We start from the raw sequence: 10,873 nt of genomic DNA, 5'->3' as shown, positions 1-10,873 counted from the left end.
AAGGGTAAAACTATATGGCCCCGACAGCTTTGTTGCGGGGCCATAAAAAGCTTCATCATGTGTAATTACTAGTTCATGAAGATCAAAAATGTTCTCAACTTGGAAGAAAAACACAGCACTTGGTATCATTCCAACATGAACTGTACAGAAGCTGCTGCTTAATTTGATGAAAAGCCACAACTCTATCTAGCTACTGAGAAGTGCTACAATATTTATATATAAGCAGCACATAAACAGTAACAAGAAAGGCTGTTAACCTGTGAACTTTTAGACGACAGCAATTTCTCAATATTTAAACTTATCAGATTGATGTAGAAAACAGAAACTACATGAGACAAAACAGAAACTATACTTCCAGACCAGTACACCCTGCCCTTACTATGAAATCACATTCTCTCACAGATTAACTCCCTCTCTATATTCCACTCACAATCATATACCCTCACCCTCTCCATCATTCTATATTTCTCCCTCCCTTTCTCACCCTTTCACCCTATCATAACACCCTTAACCACCTACCACCTAATACCCCTTCTGCTTCGTGTTAAGTCCCTATGAGAAAATTGGGTTAGTAGATGAATACGATATTATAAGATGTACCAGATATGGAAGATCTTAAAATTTTAGAAATGTGAAGGAAATTTAGAACTGATTGATATCAAACATAAATATGAACCTGAGCCACTTTTAGAAATGTAGTCTTATTTTCTACACATAATGGTCATCATAGCATTCGTACAAAAGATTTAACAGCCAACGTTACAGAAAGCCAAATTGTGTAATGTAAATTTGAAAATAGAATGCTGTTTTGATTGATAAAACATTATGGAGGCCAAAAAGTATATATCCCACTCTTAATTTTGAAGTGTTTTTGGTGTGTTGATTACAAAATATGTTGAAAAAAATGAAAAAAAACATAAATGAAAATTGCCAAATGGTATAAATCCAAATAGTTCAAAAACACATAAAACAAAAAGCCAAATGAAAAATGCCAAAGTTTAAAAATGCCAAATGGTATTAAAAATACCTGTCTGCTTGTACTAGCCAGCTGGCCTGTGGGTTAGCTGGACTTTAAGGTGCTAGTTCACCAAGACAAATGCCCACAGTAGGTCACCTATCTTTTCCTTTTGGAGTACCAGTTTTTAAGTCTTTGATTTGACTTGGGGGCTTAAAATTTAACTAAAAAAAGATAAAAAAAAAAGGTCTCCTGTATAAATTAAAATTTGGTCTTAAAAAGTAAAATATTCCCTTTGTCCCCCACACCCAAATGGATAAAATAACGTAAAAAGTCCCTCATTTCCCAAATAATCATAAAATGACCTGCCTCAACTTATAAATTAGGATAAAAACAGTAAAATATCTCCAATTAAAATTTAGATAAAAACAGTAAAATATCCCTAATTAAAGTTTAGATAAAAACAGTAAAATATCCGATTAAAATTTGGATAATTGCAGAAAAATATCCCCAATTAAAATTTGGATAAAAACAGTAAAATATCCCCAATTAAAATTTGGATAAAAACAAATAAAATACTTTTTTCCCCTTAAAAGCATGTTACAGAGCTTCACATGCAGACTGAGCCACCTCACTCTCAGTTTGTTCCAGTAAAAAATCCCCAATTAAAATTTGGATAAAAACAAATAAAATACGTTTTCCCCTTAAAAGCATGTTACAGAGCTTCACATGCAGACTTGAGCCACCTCACTCTCAGTTTGTTCCAGTAAAAACAATAAAATATCCCTGATTAAAATTTGGATAAAAACAGTAAAATATCCCCAATTAAATTTGGATAAAAACAAATAAAATACTTTTTTCCCCTTAAAAGCATGTTACAGAGCTTGACATGCAGACTGAGCCACCTCACTCTCAGTTTGTTCCAGTAAAAACAATAAAATATCCCCAATTAAAATTTGGATAAAAACAGTAAAATATCCCCAATTAAAATTTGGATAAAAACAAATAAAATACTTTTCCCCCTTAAAACCATGTTACAGAGCTTCACATGCAGACCCGAGCCACCTCACTCTCAGTTTGTTCCAGTAAAAATAATAAAATATCCCCAATTAAAATTTGGATAAAAACAGTAAAATATCCCCAATTAAAATTTGGATAAAAACAAATAAAATACTTTTTCCCCTTAAAAGCATGTTACAGAGCTTCACATGCAGACTGAGCCACCTCACTCTCAGTTTGTTCCAGTAAAAACAATAAAATATCCCCAATTAAAATTTGGATAAAAACAAATAAAATACTTTTTTCCCCTTAGAAACATGTAACAGAGCTTCACATGCAGACTGAGCCACCTCACTCTCAGTTCGTTCCAGTAAAAACAGTAAAATATCCCCTATTAAAATTTGGATAAAAACAGTAAAATATCCCCAATTAAAATTTGGATAAAAACAAATAAAATACTTTTTTCCCCTTAAAAGCATGTTACAGAGCTTCACATGCAGACTGAGCCACCTCACTCTCAGTTTGTTCCAGTAAAAACAATAAAATATCCCCAATTAAAATTTGGATAAAAACAGTAAAATATCCCCAATTAAAATTTGGATAAAAACAAATAAAATACTTTTTCCCCTTAAAAGCATGTTACAGAGCTTCACATGCAGACTGAGCCACCTCACTCTCAGTTTGTTCCAGTAAAAACAATAAAATATCCCCAATTAAAATTTGGATAAAAACAGTAAAATATCCCCAATTAAAATTTGGATAAAAACAGTAAAATATCCCTAATTAAAGTTTAGATAAAAACAGTAAAATATCCGATTAAAATTTGGATAAATGCAGAAAAATATCCCCAATTAAAATCTGGATAAAAACAGTAAAATATCCCCAATTAAAATTTGGATAAAAACAAATAAAATACTTTTTTCCCCTTAAAAGCATGTTACAGAGCTTCACATGCAGACTGAGCCACCTCACTCTCAGTTTGTTCCAGTAAAAAATCCCCAATTAAAATTTGGATAAAAACAAATAAAATACGTTTTCCCCTTAAAAGCATGTTACAGAGCTTCACATGCAAACTTGAGCCACCTCACTCTCAGTTTGTTCCAGTAAAAACAATAAAATATCCCCAATTAAAATTTGGATAAAAACAGTAAAATATCCCCAATTAAAATTTGGATAAAAACAAATAAAATACTTTTTCCCCCTTAAAAGCATGTTACAGAGCTTCACATGCAGACTGAGCCACCTCACTCTCAGTTTGTTCCAGTAAAAACAATAAAATATCCCCAATTAAAATTTGGATAAAAACAGTAAAATATCCCCAATTAAATTTGGATAAAAACAAATAAAATACTTTTTTCCCCTTAAAAGCATGTTACAGAGCTTCACATGCAGACCCGAGCTACCTCACTCTCAGTTTGTTCCAGTAAAAACAATAAAATATCCCCAATTAAAATTTGGATAAAAACAGTAAAATATCCCCAATTAAAATTTGGATAAAAACAAATAAAATACTTTTTCCCCTTAAAAGCATGTTACAGAGCATCACATGCAGACTGAGCCACCTCACTCTCAGTTTGTTCCAGTAAAAACAATAAAATATCCCCAATTAAAATTTGGATGAAAACAGTAAAATATCCCCAATTAAAATTTGGACAAAAACAAATAAAATACTTTTTCCCCTTAAAAGCATGTTACAGAGCTTCACATGCAGACTGAGCCACCTCACTCTCAGTTTGTTCCAGTAAAAACAATAAAATATCCACAATTAAAATTTGGATAAAAACAGTAAAATATCCCCAATTAAAATTTGGATAAAAACAAATAAAATACTTTTTCCCCTTAAAAGCATGTTACAGAGCTTCAAATGCAGACTGAGCCACCTCACTCTCAGTTTGTTCCAGTAAAAACAATAAAATATCCCAAATTAAAATTTGGATAAAAACAGTAAAATATCCCCAATTAAAATTTGGATAAAAACAGTAAAATATCCCTAATTAAAGTTTGGATAAAAACAAATAAAATACTTTTTTCCCCTTAAAAGCATGTTACAGAGCATCACATGCAGACTGAGCCACCTCACTCTGTTTGTTCCAGTAAAAACAATAAAATATCCCCAATTAAAATTTGGATGAAAAGAGTAAATTATCCCCAATTAAAATTTGGATAAAAACAAATAAAATACTTTTTCCCCTTAAAAGCATGTTACAGAGCTTCACATGCAGACTGAGCCACCTCACTCTCAGTTTGTTCCAGTAAAAACAATAAAATATCCACAATTAAAATTTGGATAAAAACAGTAAAATATCCCCAATTAAAATTTGGATAAAAACAGTAAAATATCCCCAATTAAAATTTGGATAAAAACAAATAAAATACTTTTCCCCCTTAAAAGCATGTTACAGAGCTTCACATGCAGACTGAGCCACCTCACTCTCAGTTTGTTCCAGTAAAAACAATAAAATATCCCCAATTAAAATTTGGATAAAAACAGTAAAATATCCCCAATTAAAATTTGGATAAAAACAAATAAAATACTTTTTCCCCTTAAAAGCATGTTACAGAGCTTCACATGCAGGCTGAGCCACCTCACTCTCAGTTTGTTCCAGTAAAAACAATAAAATATCCCCAATTAAAATTTGGATAAAAACAAATAAAATACTTTTTTCCCCTTAGAAACATGTAACAGAGCTTCACATGCAGACTGAGCCACCTCACTCTCAGTTCGTTCCAGTAAAAACAGTAAAATATCCCCTATTAAAATTTGGATAAAAACAGTAAAATATCCCCAATTAAAATTTGGATAAAAACAAATAAAATACTTTTTTCCCCTTAAAAGCATGTTACAGAGCTTCACATGCAGACTGAGCCACCTCACTCTCAGTTTGTTCCAGTAAAAACAATAAAATATCCCCAATTAAAATTTGGATAAAAACAGTAAAATATCCCCAATTAAAATTTGGATAAAAACAAATAAAATACTTTTTCCCCTTAAAAGCATGTTACAGAGCTTCAAATGCAGACTGAGCCACCTCACTCTCAGTTTGTTCCAGTAAAAACAATAAAATATCCCAAATTAAAATTTGGATAAAAACAGTAAAATATCCCCAATTAAAATTTGGATAAAAACAGTAAAATATCCCTAATTAAAGTTTGGATAAAAACAAATAAAATACTTTTTTCCCCTTAAAAGCATGTTACAGAGCATCACATGCAGACTGAGCCACCTCACTCTGTTTGTTCCAGTAAAAACAATAAAATATCCCCAATTAAAATTTGGATGAAAAGAGTAAATTATCCCCAATTAAAATTTGGATAAAAACAAATAAAATACTTTTTCCCCTTAAAAGCATGTTACAGAGCTTCACATGCAGACTGAGCCACCTCACTCTCAGTTTGTTCCAGTAAAAACAATAAAATATCCACAATTAAAATTTGGATAAAAACAGTAAAATATCCCCAATTAAAATTTGGATAAAAACAGTAAAATATCCCCAATTAAAATTTGGATAAAAACAAATAAAATACTTTTTCCCCTTAAAAGCATGTTACAGAGCTTCACATGCAGACTGAGCCACCTCACTCTCAGTTTGTTCCAGTAAAAACAATAAAATATCCCCAATTAAAATTTGGATAAAAACAGTAAAATATCCCCAATTAAAATTTGGATAAAAACAGTAAAATATCCCCAATTAAAATTTGGATAAAAACAGTAAAATATCCCCATTTAAAATTTGGATAAAAACAAATAAAATACGTTTTCCCCCTTAAAAGCATGTAACAGAGCTTCACATGCAGACTTGAGCCACCTCACTCTCAGTTTGTTCCAGTAAAAACAATAAAATATCCCCGATTAAAATTTGGATAAAAACAGTAAAATATCCCCAATTAAATTTGGATAAAAACAAATAAAATACTTTTTTCCCCTTAAAAGCATGTTACAGAGCTTGACATGCAGACTGAGCCACCTCACTCTCAGTTTGTTCCAGTAAAAACAATAAAATATCCCCAATTAAAATTTGGATAAAAACAGTAAAATATCCCCAATTAAAATTTGGATAAAAACAAATAAAATACTTTTCCCCCTTAAAACCATGTTACAGAGCTTCACATGCAGACCCGAGCCACCTCACTCTCAGTTTGTTCCAGTAAAAACAATAAAATATCCCCAATTAAAATTTGGATAAAAACAGTAAAATATCCCCAATTAAAATTTGGATAAAAACAAATAAAATACTTTTTCCCCTTAAAAGCATGTTACAGAGCTTCACATGCAGACTGAGCCACTTCACTCTCAGTTTGTTCCAGTAAAAACAATAAAATATCCCCAATTAAAATTTGGATAAAAACAAATAAAATACTTTTTTCCCCTTAGAAACATGTAACAGAGCTTCACATGCAGACTGAGCCACCTCACTCTCAGTTCGTTCCAGTAAAAACAGTAAAATATCCCCTATTAAAATTTGGATAAAAACAGTAAAATATCCCCAATTAAAATTTGGATAAAAACAAATAAAATACTTTTTTCCCCTTAAAAGCATGTTACAGAGCTTCACATGCAGACTGAGCCACCTCACTCTCAGTTTGTTCCAGTAAAAACAATAAAATATCCCCAATTAAAATTTGGATAAAAACAGTAAAATATCCCCAATTAAAATTTGGATAAAAACAAATAAAATACTTTTTCCCCTTAAAAGCATGTTACAGAGCTTCACATGCAGACTGAGCCACCTCACTCTCAGTTTGTTCCAGTAAAAACAATAAAATATCCCCAATTAAAATTTGGATAAAAACAGTAAAATATCCCCAATTAAAATTTGGATAAAAACAGTAAAATATCCCTAATTAAAGTTTAGATAAAAACAGTAAAATATCCGATTAAAATTTGGATAAATGCAGAAAAATATCCCCAATTAAAATTTGGATAAAAACAGTAAAATATCCCCAATTAAAATTTGGATAAAAACAAATAAAATACTTTTTTCCCCTTAAAAGCATGTTACAGAGCTTCACATGCAGACTGAGCCACCTCACTCTCAGTTTGTTCCAGTAAAAAATCCCCAATTAAAATTTGGATAAAAACAAATAAAATACGTTTTCCCCTTAAAAGCATGTTACAGAGCTTCACATGCAAACTTGAGCCACCTCACTCTCAGTTTGTTCCAGTAAAAACAATAAAATATCCCCAATTAAAATTTGGATAAAAACAGTAAAATATCCCCAATTAAAATTTGGATAAAAACAAATAAAATACTTTCCCCCCTTAAAAGCATGTTACAGAGCTTCACATGCAGACTGAGCCACCTCACTCTCAGTTTGTTCCAGTAAAAACAATAAAATATTCCCAATTAAAATTTGGATAAAAACAGTAAAATATCCCCAATTAAATTTGGATAAAAACAAATAAAATACTTTTTTCCCCTTAAAAGCATGTTACAGAGCTTCACATGCAGACCCGAGCCACCTCACTCTCAGTTTGTTCCAGTAAAAACAATAAAATATCCCCAATTAAAATTTGGATAAAAACAGTAAAATATCCCCAATTAAAATTTTGATAAAAACAGTAAAATATCCCCAATTTAAATTTGGATAAAAACAAATAAAATACTTTTCCCCCTTAAAAGCATGTTACAGAACTTCACATGCAGACTGAGCCACCTCACTCTCAGTTTGTTCCAGTAAAAACAATAAAATATCCCCAATTAAAATTTGGATAAAAACAGTAAAATATCCCCAATTAAAATTTGGATAAAAACAAATAAAATACTTTTTCCCCTTAAAAGCATGTTACAGAGCTTCACATGCAGGCTGAGCCACCTCACTCTCAGTTTGTTCCAGTAAAAACAATAAAATATCCCCAATTAAAATTTGGATAAAAACAGTAAAATATCCTCAATTAAAATTTGGATAAAAACAAATAAAATACTTTTTCCCCTTAAAAGCATGTTACAGAGCTTCACATGCAGACTGAGCCACCTCACTCTCAGTTTGTTCCAGTAAAAACAATAAAATATCCCCAATTAAAATTTGGATAAAAACAGTAAAATATCCCCAATTAAAGTTTGGATAAAAACAAATAAAATACTTTTTCCCCTTAAAAGCATGTTACAGAGCTTCACATGCAGGCTGAGCCACCTCACTCTCAGTTTGTTCCAGTAAAAACAATAAAATATCCCCAATTAAAATTTGGATAAAAACAAATAAAATACTTTTTACAATTAAAAGCATGTTACAGAGCTTCACATGCAGACTGAGCCACCTCGCTCTCAGTTTTCCCCTTAAAAGCATGTTACAGAGCTTCACATGCAGACTGAGCCACCTCACTCTCAGTTTGTTCCAGTAAAAACAATAAAATATCCCCAATTAAAATTTGGATAAAAACAGTAAAATATCCCCAATTAAAATTTGGATAAAAACAAATAAAATACTTTTTCCCCTTAAAAGCATGTTACAGAGCATCACATGCAGACTGAGCCACCTCACTCTCAGTTTGTTCCAGTAAAAACAATAAAATATCCACAATTAAAATTTGGATAAAAACAGTAAAATATCCCCAATTTAAATTTGGATAAAAACAAATAAAATACTTTTCCCCCTTAAAAGCATGTTACAGAGCTTCACATGCAGACTGAGCCACCTCACTCTCAGTTTGTTCCAGTAAAAACAATAAAATATCCCCAATTAAAATTTGGATAAAAACAAATAAAATACTTTTTCCCCTTAAAAGCATGTTACAGAGCTTCACATGCAGACTGAGCCACCTCACTCTCAGTTTGTTCCAGTAAAAACAATAAAATATCCACAATTAAAATTTGGATAAAAACAGTAAAATATCCCCAATTTAAATTTGGATAAAAACAAATAAAATACTTTTCCCCCTTAAAAGCATGTTACAGAGCTTCACATGCAGACTGAGCCACCTCACTCTCAGTTTGTTCCAGTAAAAACAATAAAATATCCCCAATTAAAATTTGGATAAAAACAGTAAAATATCCCCAATTAAAATTTGGATAAAAACAAATAAAATACTTTTTCCCCTTAAAAGCATGTTACAGAGCTTCACATGCAGGCTGAGCCACCTCACTCTCAGTTTGTTCCAGTAAAAACAATAAAATATCCCCAATTAAAATTTGGATAAAAACAGTAAAATATCCTCAATTAAAATTTGGATAAAAACAAATAAAATACTTTTTCCCCTTAAAAGCATGTTACAGAGCTTCACATGCAGACTGAGCCACCTCACTCTCAGTTTGTTCCAGTAAAAACAATAAAATATCCCCAATTAAAATTTGGATAAAAACAGTAAAATATCCCCAATTAAAGTTTGGATAAAAACAAATAAAATACTTTTTCCCCTTAAAAGCATGTTACAGAGCTTCACATGCAGGCTGAGCCACCTCACTCTCAGTTTGTTCCAGTAAAAACAATAAAATATCCCCAATTAAAATTTGGATAAAAACAAATAAAATACTTTTTACAATTAAAAGCATGTTACAGAGCTTCACATGCAGACTGAGCCACCTCGCTCTCAGTTTTCCCCTTAAAAGCATGTTACAGAGCTTCACATGCAGACTGAGCCACCTCACTCTCAGTTTGTTCCAGTAAAAACAATAAAATATCCCCAATTAAAATTTGGATAAAAACAGTAAAATATCCCCAATTAAAATTTGGATAAAAACAAATAAAATACTTTTTCCCCTTAAAAGCATGTTACAGAGCTTCACATGCAGACTGAGCCACCTCACTCTCAGTTTGTTCCAGTAAAAACAATAAAATATCCCCAATTAAAATTTGGATAAAAACAGTAAAATATCCCCAATTAAAATTTGGAAATATCCCCAATTAAAATTTGGATAAAAACAAATAAAATACTTTTTTCCCCTTAAAAGCATGTTACAGAGCTTCACATGCAGGCTGAGCCACCTCACTCTCAGTTTGTTCCAGTAAAAACAATAAAATATCCCCAATTAAAATTTGGATAAAAACAGTAAAATATCCCCAATTAAAATTTGGATAAAAACAAATAAAATACTTTTTTCCCCTTAAAAGCATGTTACAGAGCTTCACATGCAGGCTGAGCCACCTCACTCTCAGTTTGTTCCAGTAAAAACAATAAAATATCCCCAATTAAAATTTGGATAAAAACAAATAAAATACTTTTTACAATTAAAAGCATGTTACAGAGCTTCACATGCAGACTGAGCCACCTCGCTCTCAGTTTTCCCCTTAAAAGCATGTTACAGAGCTTCACATGCAGACTGAGCCACCTCTCTCTCAGTTTGTGCCAGGAATAGCAAAAAATATTTTGACTGAGCCATCGCACATCAGTCAAACTGAGCCACCTCACTCTCAGTTTAACGTACCAGTAAGAATGGATACTTGATACGTATGATGGGGGACGTTCCTATACCTAAAAGGGAGGTATAGTATCTGTGAACCCCAAACACAGAGCGCGGCTTAACTTCGTCATACGTATACACAAGTATCCAATGCTAACTGATACATAACGTTGTCATGTTTTTCATGTCAGTCACTGAAAATAATTTTTAAATGTTACAACTGAAATAATAACAAAAACCTTGATTCCAAGTTGCCTGTGGTAAGAAGTGAAATAATATCAAAAACCTTGATTCCAAGTTGCCTGTGTTAAGTGAAATAACTTCTCTGTAAAATATATCTAGTTTTGAAATTCTTGATGGTTTTCTTAAGGATTGAAGAACATGTGGCATTCCGGTAAACACAGTGTGACAGCAACTCAACTATAAAGTAAAACCAGAAAGATATGAAAATGTAAAAAGTTGAGGTCTGAAGCTGGCATGTCAGTAACTGCTAGTAGTCTGTTGTTATTTATGTATTATTGTCATTTTGTTTATTTTCTTTTGTTTCATATTCTGACATCGAACTCAGACAACTCTTAAACTG

The 10,873-nt window shown here is 31.6% G+C and overlaps 1 long non-coding RNA gene across 1 annotated transcript; it reads right to left on the bottom strand.

The window, feature by feature from the left end:
• Positions 1 to 244: 244 nt before the first annotated feature.
• LOC127718948 (uncharacterized) lies at positions 245 to 8,500 on the bottom strand. The gene is made up of 3 exons (XR_007990050.1): positions 7,610 to 8,500; positions 6,080 to 7,255; positions 245 to 2,623 (listed from the first exon to the last, which is right to left on the bottom strand). It is a non-coding gene; the product is annotated as an uncharacterized LOC127718948 (long non-coding RNA).
• Between the last annotated feature and the right edge of the window lie 2,373 nt (positions 8,501 to 10,873).

The sequence above is a fragment of the Mytilus californianus genome, unplaced genomic scaffold (genome assembly GCF_021869535.1).
Source record: "Mytilus californianus isolate M0D057914Y unplaced genomic scaffold, xbMytCali1.0.p SCAF_10, whole genome shotgun sequence".
NCBI lineage: Eukaryota > Metazoa > Mollusca > Bivalvia > Mytilida > Mytilidae > Mytilus > Mytilus californianus.
Note: the sequence above shows the minus strand (reverse complement) of the source record. Positions and strands in the feature narration are given on the sequence as shown.